General features: G+C 33.0%; 1 protein-coding gene across 2 annotated transcripts in view; it reads right to left on the minus strand.

Annotated features, from left to right (window-relative positions):
* Positions 1-11,425, minus strand: part of LOC126882269 (myotubularin-related protein 4) — a 294,225-nt gene extending 282,800 nt beyond the window's left edge. The window contains exon 1 of one of the 2 annotated variants that reach the window (XM_050647103.1): positions 11,082-11,425. The gene's annotated coding sequence lies outside the window, so the exon portion shown is untranslated. The remainder of the gene's footprint in view (positions 1-11,081) is intronic. The other variant, XM_050647106.1, reaches the window with a different exon arrangement.
* Between the last annotated feature and the right edge of the window lie 465 nt (positions 11,426-11,890).

The following is an 11,890-nucleotide window of genomic DNA, read 5'->3' on the forward strand; positions in this document are numbered from 1 at the left end:
ACTCACATTTACAGTCGGGTCAACACGATCTTACCACTCATTGTTAATAATTAAAAATAACAGCTTAGTAATAAATTTCTTCAGGATCATGTAGGAGGTGCTTTAAACTTTGATTTAGTCACTTTCTGATTTTCATAATAATAAATTTTAACCGAGGTATGAAGTCTTAAAAATGGTCATATTCGCGTTTTTCAAATTTTAAATTACTTATAACTTGAAAACGATCAACTTTAAAGACTCCCCACCAGAAATACCTGATGGTAGGAACACAAAAATGTCTATTTGTCCTACACAATTTCACTTTGGAAAAAACAAAATGGTCATCACTGTCCTTCTCAGAAGCTGAAAATATGGCTTGCCTCTCATAAATTTCCAAATACGTAATTTCTAAAGGGGATTATGAATACAATTGACAATTGTTACCTACCCAGAAATATGGGTAAGAATGAATGTATTTTAATCTTTTAAGAGATTTCTGGAAAATCATTTAAAAACTTTTACCCAAAGTTTTAAGAATGGTCAAATTTACAATAGTAGTGTTCGCGCAGTACAAATCGAAGGTATTCAGAGTAAGTTCGGGATTAGTTTCCAATGCGCAGGCGTCAACGTAAACTTATCCTGGACATGCTCAGGAATGACGGGTTGCATACATTAAGGTTAGAGAAGGAAGCCTTTTGTTGTCTCTTTCTTATTTCGAAATAAATGTCAAAAAAATGCAAATGCAACAAATTTGTATGTCAACAAAGAAAAAGAGAATAAAAGCAACAGGCAAAGGATTAACTTTCTATTCAATAATTCAATGACTTTCTTAGAAGGTAGAAATTTGATTAGTCTTTCTTTATTATTTCCACAATATAATGTGGTTATTTCCACTCGGAAATCCAGCTTACATTTTTGTAGAGAGTAAAAGATTGTTGATATTTAGATATAAAAATTACCTTTAACTTCCTGGGGGTTGAACATTATCTGAAGAAAGGAATAATTTAGTAAAACAATCATTTCCAATTTTGATATCTATGTATTGAATTTGATGGGTTGTGGCATTGTGTTGTGGTTTATTACACCACAAAAATAATGAAATATAACAAGACACAAGAAATAGTTTCAAAATAAATTTGATGTATTGTTTATGTTTCATTATTCAATAAGAGACTAATTTAACTCATAAATTAAACTGAAAAAATAAACCACAAGAATATGTAGGTACTTATAAGCTCATTTAGATAGAAGAAATTAAGTAAAAACAGAGTACAACTTATTGTAATACATACTACCGTAATAGATAATTATCGAATATCGAATGAAAATAATACTAGAAAAGGTACCTACTTATTTACAAACATACGAAATGGAAAACATTGACAAAAACAACTAAAAAAGCTTTAATATAAAAAATATTAAAAGGACATCGCACACATCTTATGGAAAATATAATGTCACTCAAATTCAATAAAATTTATACGATTAGATTCGTTTTAATATAACGATCAATTCTTATCATTGCGCCAACTCTTAATTATGATTAATTACGGCGCAAATTGCAATTAAAGTTTATGGAAATCACATTTTTGGAGTCCATAAAATGTTAGTTTACAATCATTATTATTGCTCTGAGTGCTATTCATAACAGCTTAAATCCTGCTGGGCCTAAGCGGATTAGTGAAACTAATCCGCTGATTTATGGAGTACCAAAAATCTGGGTATTTTGAAATATTTTTTCTCTCTCTAACTTATGTACCTACCCATTTGATTTCAGATGTATTTATATCAATTTCTGCTCTTATTTTTGAAAATAGAGAGTTGGCGCAATGATAAGATTTGATCGTTAATTTAAAACGAATCTATTGGTATAAATTTTATTGAATTTGAGTGACATTATATTTTCCATAAGATGTGTGAGATGTCCTTTGTTTGAAGAATATTTAAATGACACAACACTTTACATAATTTCAAAACTTTAAAAACCAGAATCTACATCTACAAGTTGTTTAAAAAACAATATTTTAGGTTAAGAATTGGAAGGAGTAAGAACAGAATGTCAAGAAATTCTTCCCAAATATGTTGTGCGCCTGTGCGAACTTACAATCCGAAACAAAATCCTCGAACGTCGAGAGCGTATCCCGGACATGTTCAGGATCTTTTTTCTGTACTGCCCGAACACTGAATTAAAAATCCGGAGGGTGTTCAGAGGGAAAGATTTGGACTCCGCGAACGCCCAATTTTGTAATGCGCAGGCATTCTCCCTCTGGGTATACCCAGGACGTACTGCGCGATCAAAGCTATTAAGTCGTTTCGCGGTGCACATCCTGAATGTACTCTGAACTTAACCCCGATACAAATATATGCGCAAGCGTGTCTCCGAATATATTCTGAATTTGTTTCTGCACAAACAATTTCCGGATGTTTTTTGGGTTGCCTATGCCAATTGCCTAATTCTTTATCTTTATCTACGACATAGCATCGACAATCGACACCTCCGAGACAGGAAAAGTAATTTTACATATTTAAAAAAAATTTGCATTTTTTGGAACATTTAAAAGTCCTACAATACCTTCCAAATCTTCATCACTTGAACTGATGTTCATCATCTAAAAAGGTTCTAAAAATAAGAAACTGAAATACATAATACAATTTAAAAACCTTACCTTTTACAAAATTTTTATGATAACACAATTTAAAATCTGTTAGGTTAGAAATAAAATCTCGAATCTCTAAGCAAAATAAATTCGTCAAATCAACTTCTGCACATGTGCGGACAGTAAATCCTCTCTTTAATTCCAGAACTTGTTGAACGCATTCCGAATACGTTGAGGACAAGTTGTTACGCTCCGCGAACAGAGAACTTTTTTTTCAGAGGAGGATTTTTCAACACTGCGAACAGCCAAAATTCTAATGTGTAAGCGTTCTTCCTCTGAACACGTTCAGGATGTGCACCACGAAAACACCTATTGTAAAATAAAATTGAAACAACTAAAATTAACTAAACTATAAGGAGAGGGAACACCAGGCTTTGTATTGATTTGTGAGACTGTGATTGAGAAAATAAATAGTACTTAATCCAAAGTTTGTATTCAATATTTTCACACAATTGATTGATATGGCATTAGAAAATTCATGGCTTCTCTACAAACTAGTCAATAAGTCAAATATTACTTTATTAGACTTTCGTAGAATAGTATCAGTTCCCTAACTAAAAATTGACTCAGTACGGGAAGCATAGTAAGAAGCTAGAGTACATCAGCATCAAAAGTTTTTACAGATGTAAGAAAGGAAAGGACACTTCATGGAAAAACGTGAAAAGCAGAGACGATGTCAAGGAGAAAATTGTAGCCAGACCACCAACATATTGTGTCAAAATTGTACTGTGTTTACAAAAATGTGTACTGTAACATTGTGTAAAAATTGTTTTTTATACAGTATCATAAAAAATAAACTCGTTTTTATTAGATGTAAATAAAAATTTTGATTCTCATAATTGTTTTGAACTCATTCGTACATTATTACAATAATTATGATAATGACCAGTCTCATTTATAGATTAGGTCATAATTCAATGATGCAAAGATGGTAATTAATTTCATGAATATTTCTTTATTAAGAATAGTGATGTTAGAAGAGAATATTCTGAAGAGAATATTCTCGGGAACGAGAATATTCTCTCTCGAGAATATTCTCGGCTAAAATTTTTCTATATTTTCAAAAACCGAAACAAAAATAAAAATTAGATACAGGTCAAATTACTGTAATTTAAAAAAATATGTAGTTATATTGCCATGAACCACTAGCAAGGGTGTTTACAGTGTGAATATTTATTGTTTTGGACTTTGGTGCAATATTAACGTGCAAATATTTAGAATGGTGTTCATTTAAGCAGAGAAGAACAAGTTGAGGAAACTGAGTTTGTAGATAATTTAGCAACTTTAAAGGTGATGAGTCGGCTGAAATAATGGCAGGTTTGGCACTTTATTGGTCTAAGGAGGGATTTTTTGGAAAACCATAAGTTGTAAAATCAATTGAAAAACTAGACTTAATCATATGGTGAAAAGGTACATATTTCGGAACAAAATTAACTAAAATAGTAGTTGATATATTTGTTTCGGAACAAAATGAACTAAAATAGTAGTTGATATATTAAGCATGCCTTCATCCAGTGCAGCGAATGAAAAAAGTTTCAGTACTTATGTTTTTTTTATCCACTCCTCTAAAAGAAACTGGCTCACTGCTGAACGGGCTTGTAAGGTAACTTTTATTGCTCACAATTGTTGGACATAGACCAATCCATGACTGAGCTGGCCACTCGTGAAAAACAAAATCCCATAACTCATCAGTACATTGAAATGGAGATTGTAGATGACTAGGATGAGCTAATGATAGAAATAGATTCTGAATCTGAGGTCTCATCTTTTATCATACCATATCGATTATTTGTTGTTAGGAAGAAAATTTAATTTTTTTATCAAAGAAATTTTGTGTTTTCTGTTGTTTGTATTTTTTTATATACAAAGAACACTGTTGTTTCGTCTCATAATTTTGTATATAAGGTCATGATTTTTAAAACCCTATTTTTCATCTTCAACAATATTCTTAAGTGTGTCATAGGGTTATTCTCAGAAAATTCTCCATATCCTCCGATTTTTCATTCTCGAGAATTTTCCAACACTAATTAAGAACAAGATTACTGATAAATATGTACAGTAGAACCTGCTAATCTGAACTAATTGGGGGGGCAGCCTGTTCGGATTTCAAAAAGTTCAGATTATCCGAAAGTTAACTTTTAATTCAAAGCTTTCGTTGTTGTTGATTTTGAGTCGCTGCACCTGTCTCACTCTTTCCCGCTCCCACCCATCTCAGATTGATGTCACTGTTAACAGTCATTAGCAAATCTATAAAACCACTAGCTTTGAATAACATGAACCCTTTGCCTGTTTATTATAGGGCCCGAAGGAAAGCATGGACAAATAGTGCACTTTGTAAGGAATGATTTAAAGTTAAAGGACTAGTTGAACCATCCATTTTTCTTAGACAACACTACTTTATACCCTGAAGTAGCTGAGCTTATAATATGATGAAATTAAAGTTGTTTTCCTACCACCATATGTGACCCCATTAGTGCAACCCATAGCCTGGGGTGGTCTGCCGTTTATAAAACTGTACTATACAAAAAATTTGGTACAGACTGTATTAGAAGGCTACGAAAGTTTCATTGCTGACAACTGGAAAAAAATCTAAAAGAATGTCATTTATTGGGTGGCTGAAGCCTGGGACAACTATTGCCCTGATAGTTTAAATAGAAAATTGTGGAAGAAGTTGTTGCCAGATTTACAAATTAAAGAAGGTCCATTTTTCCAAGCCCCATTACAAGATGACCTAGAAGTCGTACAACAACTTCCAGGATGTGAAAACAAAGAAAATAGTGCAATTACAGAATGGATTGAAGCTGACAACAATGGGCACCAAGAATTTACGGATGAAGACATTGGAGAGTTGGTTCAACCTCAAGGCAACCCTAATGAAGATGAAAAAAGCCAAGAAGAAGTTTCCCTGTCAGGTCAAGTGACACACGCAGATGCCACTAAAGCTCTGCATGTGGCTCTTCGTTACGTGGAGCAGTACTCTGCTGTGTTACCGGTCAATGTAATGTTTATGCATAAATGGTTCAGCATTGCAGCGTCAAGTCACTACACCTCCATGCATCAGAAGAAAGTGACTGACTTCTTTAAGAATGTGCCTTAGGGCTGCAAACATTCTCGTAAGAGCGTGGGCAATATTTTTGGACATAAGTTGACTACAAGAGAACCGACGTAAGTTTATGTTTAACCTGTATAATAGGGTGGAGTGAAAATAAAACAAAATTTTTTTTTTTCTCAAATTTTTTCGCCTGTATGCGGAAAAGTGGTCTCACGTGTAGTGTAAGTAGCTTGCAAAAAATGAATTTGATGGGATAATTTTTTCCGGTGCCCCAAGCCACCTAAAAATTAAGATAACGTGAAAATAAAACAAAAATTTTTTTTTCTCAAATTTTTTCGCCTGTATGTGGAAAAGTGGTCTCACGTGTAGTGTAAGTAGCTTGCAAAAAATGAATTTGATGCGATAATTTTTTCCGGTGCCCCGAGCCACCTAAAAATTAAAATAAAGTGATTTTTTTTGCAGCTCTTCGCTTGTTTTCCGTGAAAACAACCCAGAACTCACCACGAGGAGGTGGCTGCAATTCGAGTTCCACCCACCCACCCACCTTTAAAACGTTTATGATTTAATGCTTGAGATTAGCTAAAAACTCAACTTTTGTGTTAAATTTAGGTAATGCTTGTCGGGAAACTATTTGGGACCTTATGAAGCCATCTCTTGCTTCAGGCCCACATACTTTTAAGGATGCCTCTGTTACCAACTTAACGCAGCGTTCTATAGCTTGGGAGTGACAGGGAAAACGTAGTATCTCCATTTCTTCAGGAACATCTTTAATCATCTGTTTTAGATCTTCTGTTGAAATTTTTTTTGTCATTGGAGGTTCGCTTATCACTAATTGTTGCCAGTCAATCATTTCAATGTAGTCATTTGCGTTAAAGTTAATTTCTGGGACTTTAAATTTTCTTATTTCATGGGAGTTTCTGGATTTTAAGATTCGCCGCAAACCTAACTCTCTGATATGCTGCCGTTCATCACAAAGCATTGCTATCAACACATTTTCAGGATGTGCAAAATAACCATTAATTTGTATTATCCTGTCCACTATTTTTTGCAGTTCAGGTGACAAATACCTCGTCCTTTTTACTAAATTAAATAAATGTACTGGTCCATCAAAACAAAATGGTCTTGCTTTAATCTCGAACCACAGTGGGGCATATACGTTTTGTATATAGCATACCAAAGATTTTAGGTTTTCCGAAGGAGGATCTGTTGCTACGTAAAGACGAAGAATTCTGCTTGCAGTTGTTAGCCATCTAGCATGTGAAATTTTTCCCGGTTGTCTTCTTGCTAAGTCACTCGAGATTTTACCGTTAGATACTGAATTACTAATTTCAAATAAATATTTCTGATCCGTGCTAAGCTTCTCGATTTCCTTTGCATCATATTTGGGTAAAACTGATCGAATTTGCTCAAATTTAACTACAGGAAGATGCTCGCAGTTTTGTAGTCCTTTTCCAATTTGTCCTGAAAACTCACGTGGTCCGGTAGTTTCTCCATCCAAGTGCTTTATTAGATGGCGCAGAGGTAGTTCATTGGTATGTAATATGCAAATAAACCATTGCATTGATCGACCAATTGCAAGTTCTACTTTACGGATAACACCATTGTGAATACCTGTATTGACAGCAGTTCCGTCGCATCCAACAGCTACCAAATTATCAAGGTCTACATTTTTATTTAGAAAGTCCAACATTGTCTTGCTGATTTCTTCTGCACTACCCGACGATACACTAATATGTCCTATATATTTTGACTTGGGCTCAGAGACTAAGACAATATGTTCTTCAGATATGGTAGTTTTGTAGTATTTATTATCCTTCATTTCATTTTGTAGAGTTCTATCTTTTCTACCATCAAAATAGATTCCATGAAGAAATTTAAAAATTTTTGTATCATCAATTTTAATCTGGTTGCGCCTTTTTTTTCTCTCCCGCCTAATTTTACTCCGATCTATGATTTTGTCATGACTTTCTACCGAGATGAAACTTAGATCTTGCAACACCGAGTTTGTTATTATGGATGCTACTCTATCAGATACTCCTGTACGATCGCATGCTTGAGCTAAGTTTGGCAAACTAATTCGCATTTGTTTTGTTTTTTTTGTATTCGGTAAATCGTCTTTTGTTCCGGTTTTTGTATTTTTCTCGTAGACACTTGTGGCACTTTCATCTGAAGACTCACTTATAATTTGTTCTACTGGAAGATGTGTTTCGGATCTTGATGAAGAAGATGTAGCTATTGGAGATTGTGTTTCCACAATTTTCCGGTAAATAGAGCGTTCTAGTTTTTTGGTAATTACTTTATCCACCGAACCAATTACCATTTTTCTATCATGCCTCTGATCTTTAATGAAGTCATGCTCTCGAGCCGGTATTTTATTTTTGCATTTGCATAATAAATAGTCAGAACATTTGCATGATGCAATATCAAACAATTTCTTTTCCAATAAATCTCTAAAATCTTTAACCTTTCTTTGCATATTGGCTGAGTTTCTACTTTTCATAGGTTTTTTAATATTTCTGTATTTTTGATGTAATTCCTTTAATTTAGATTTAATTTGTTGATCGGATATTATCGGAATGGATGCTTTAACCCACAGCAATTTTAATTCAACAAGAAGAATTTCATTAATGTCACTAACAGTTGGTTCAGCATTATTTGCTGCAGCTTCTTTCATAAACTGGCGAATACACAAAAAGTTTCTGATAACATCAGCACAGGTCGGTAACATATTGTCTTTAAACTTCCTTGGTGCTCCAAAAACACAACAAGCGACGTCTGTTCGTGTTTTAGGCATGTTTTCTTTTTTTACGGATCTCACGGACACAGTTTAACAACACAGAATAAAACAACGGTTCACTGTATTGCATCTAAATTGATACTAATACAAGAAACGCAGTTTGCTCTCGAATCGAACTACTACCAAAATTAACCAAGTAAGTATTAACGAAGGCGGGCGCATCGGCGCATTACTTTAGTGGGAGGCCAATAGCCTCAAATTTCGAAGTAGTGGGGGCACCGCTAAACGAAGTCCGATCGATTTGAAATTTTGCAGGGTATTACAACAAATATGCAGACCACTTTTCCGCATACAGGCATTTTAAATTTTAAAAGTTGATTTTTTCGCTCCACCCTACTGTATAAGCACTGCATATAAAGAACGCATTTATTTTAAAAGTCAATCCTATTAATCCTACATTGTTCAATTATCTGGCTTTACTCTGTATAATAAACATGTTTTTACGTTTTTGTCAGATTTACACCTAAAGGTAGAAAGGCTTATAGCCACTTTACACGATGCAAGTAATTGCGAAATTTATTGCACAAGTTCTTGCAGCAAGAACTTCTGCAATAAGTTGCAACTAGCTTTCTGCAATAAAGTGATTACACAGTGCAAGTAATTGCATAAACTGACATGAAATGGACAGAAACTTTGACATACCATAAATTTTGGGTTATGTTGTTTTTATAAATTAAAAATGTAATTTTTTGAGTAGAGTTATCAGATATATTAGATTGAAAATGTTAGATTATAATTTGAGAAAAGTATAATATGTATTATGTATAACAAAATCAATTAATACCTAATGCAAGTATACCTATAATACATTATTCATTTACAAAAGGAAACAAGTTGTTAAATACAAAAGAAATAAAAATAGAATATAGTTTCTTTAATCCCTATGTTGCATAATTAAAGTTATCCCCCAGAATAATGTTATCTGTGAAGCGTGAAATTGGTAAAAAGTTCCTCTAGTTTTGTCAAAAATTGTTTAGTTTGAAATTTAGGAAAACAGAATGTTAAAACAAACAGTGTAGCCTTAAAAGTTACTAAAAATATACCCAAATTGCATGAAAAATAGGACATGTTCTATCTAGCTGCAACTTCTTGCAGCAAGAAATTGCTGCAAGAAGTTGCAGCTTTTATGTGCAATTCGCGTATGACACGATGCAATTTCTATTGCTGCAAGAAATTGTGCAATTAATTGCGCAATTAGTTGCATGGTGTAAAGTGGCTATTAGAACTAAGTAAGTAAGTTTTACGTTTTTGTCTTGAATTTTTTATGGTTTTTTTTTACTTTCTGTTGGTTTGTATTTGCAGAACGTTCAGATTAGCGCGATTCGGAGTTGCGGAATTCTACTTTATAAGCAAAATTTTAAAATTTGAAAAAATAATAATTTGGGCATTAATGGGTTAAGTGAATAACAAAAATGTGAATGCAATCTGAGCAATGTGCAATCCACCTTTGAATTGAAAAGGCTTTACAAATTATAAAATAAAAAAATCAAATGTTGAGAATTTCTTTTATGTTTTCCCAAAAAAATATTTAAAAACAATACCAGAGCAGACAAACAAACAAGAAAAACAAAATTCGTAACAATAATGATCTTTAAGCAACAACTGTTTTAAGATTATTTATTTTTATCACAAAATTACAAAATATTCAAAAGAATTTATCTATTTTACTAATATGCTTATTTCCTATTGATTTTGAACACTTGTATTATTTCAATAATTATATTTATTTAACCAGATAAAGGAACCATTACTACTAATATTGTAATATATCTCAAGTATGTATGGACTATAAATATTGCTAACAATAAATCTGAAAATATCTCATATTACCTACTTATTAGACACATGAAATTTTATCTATGTACTGGCTTTTTAAGTACCTATTTGCCTGTATAGTGTTTATAAGTAACATAAATACAAGCTTTATTAAAAAGAAATATCTTTCACATAAAAAAAATCAATGTTTTGTCCATCCTACAAGTAATAAATTATACAATAACATTTAAAGAATTGGGGCCATTAGAAAATTGAAACTTTAAGAAACTTTCTTCTTAAAAATTTTGATGGTACATACCAATTCCTTATGAATTAGCTAAATTTTCTTTTTATAAATGGTACCAGAGATACTCTTATAGGTTTTTAATTAAGTAATGTAGCATTATTTATGTAATTTTTAAGATACTAATTTGTAATTGAGAAGATATTTGTGAGTGGTTTACACCCATATCGACATTAGGAAGGTATAGGTAATGAATTTAGTAAAAGAAACCACTAACATAGCTTTAGTTTCACTTTTATTCATAGCCCCACTTTGACATCGTCTAGACTCTAGAAATTTGGGCGTCTCCAAAGGCTGCCCTTGTGATCATGAGCACATTGATAACTAATAGCTACTACGCTATTCAGAAACAGTTTTCCCATTACCGAAATTAATCAATCTCATATTTTTCTATGTCTTTGACATTGAAAAGCAATTTACTTCTGAAATGACAAGTTGTACAGAAAAAGTTGTGGATGTCTGGAATGCAAACGTCCTTAGAAAAACTGTGTCAGATGCAATATGGTAAAACTAACGATTAAAATTGTGTCCACTTACTTTGTTTTCGGAAATATGATGTACAATCACACACTTAAATCAGATAAAAACACCATTTTTATCACAAAAGATATTAAAAATAATTAATAAACAATCACGTCTCACGTCACTTAACGAAATGTCAGCCTCAATTGACAGCTGTCAAATTGAGCAGTGTGTCCTTCAAGAAAAAAAATAAATAAAACGACACAAAACAAACTTTTAATAAAACTTTTATATTAAAACCGGCGACTTTAATCACATCGTTTTAAAAAATTAATTTTGATTTTTTATTTGTTTATGAAAACGAACGTTGTATCCCGCTTACTACATATTGTTTCGTTCGGAAGAAATGTTAACGCAGGTCTATCTTTCAAGGTTAACTTGAAAGGTTTAAAGGTTGGTTTCACTTGCTGCTCTGTCGATTGTGCAGGTAACTGCTTCATCGACGACAGCGCAACCTCTTACTTTCGTAAATTCCCAAAGATGGCAGCAGCTACTGTGTTGGTCGTAGTATTACGAGGGTGAATAGTAAAGTACTCAACTATTTTATTATATTATTTTTTTATTCACTATTTATTACATATTTTATAATTTAGACATTTAATCAGGCCCGGACTGGGCCGCCGGCCCACCGGCCTGCGGGCCGGTGCGCCTTTTGCCTTGGTTAGTATCTATCCATTAAATAATTTAAACGCTGAAAAATTTTTTTTAACCTTTACACAAAAATGGTGCAGCTATCATTCCCCTAAAAAATGTTTTTACTTGCTTCTGATTTCGCCGTTTGGCACCGAAAGCGCACCAGAAACCTACATAATAAAGCCAGTGGG

The sequence above is a fragment of the Diabrotica virgifera genome, chromosome 3, assembly GCF_917563875.1.
Source record: "Diabrotica virgifera virgifera chromosome 3, PGI_DIABVI_V3a".
Classification (NCBI taxonomy): domain Eukaryota; kingdom Metazoa; phylum Arthropoda; class Insecta; order Coleoptera; family Chrysomelidae; genus Diabrotica; species Diabrotica virgifera.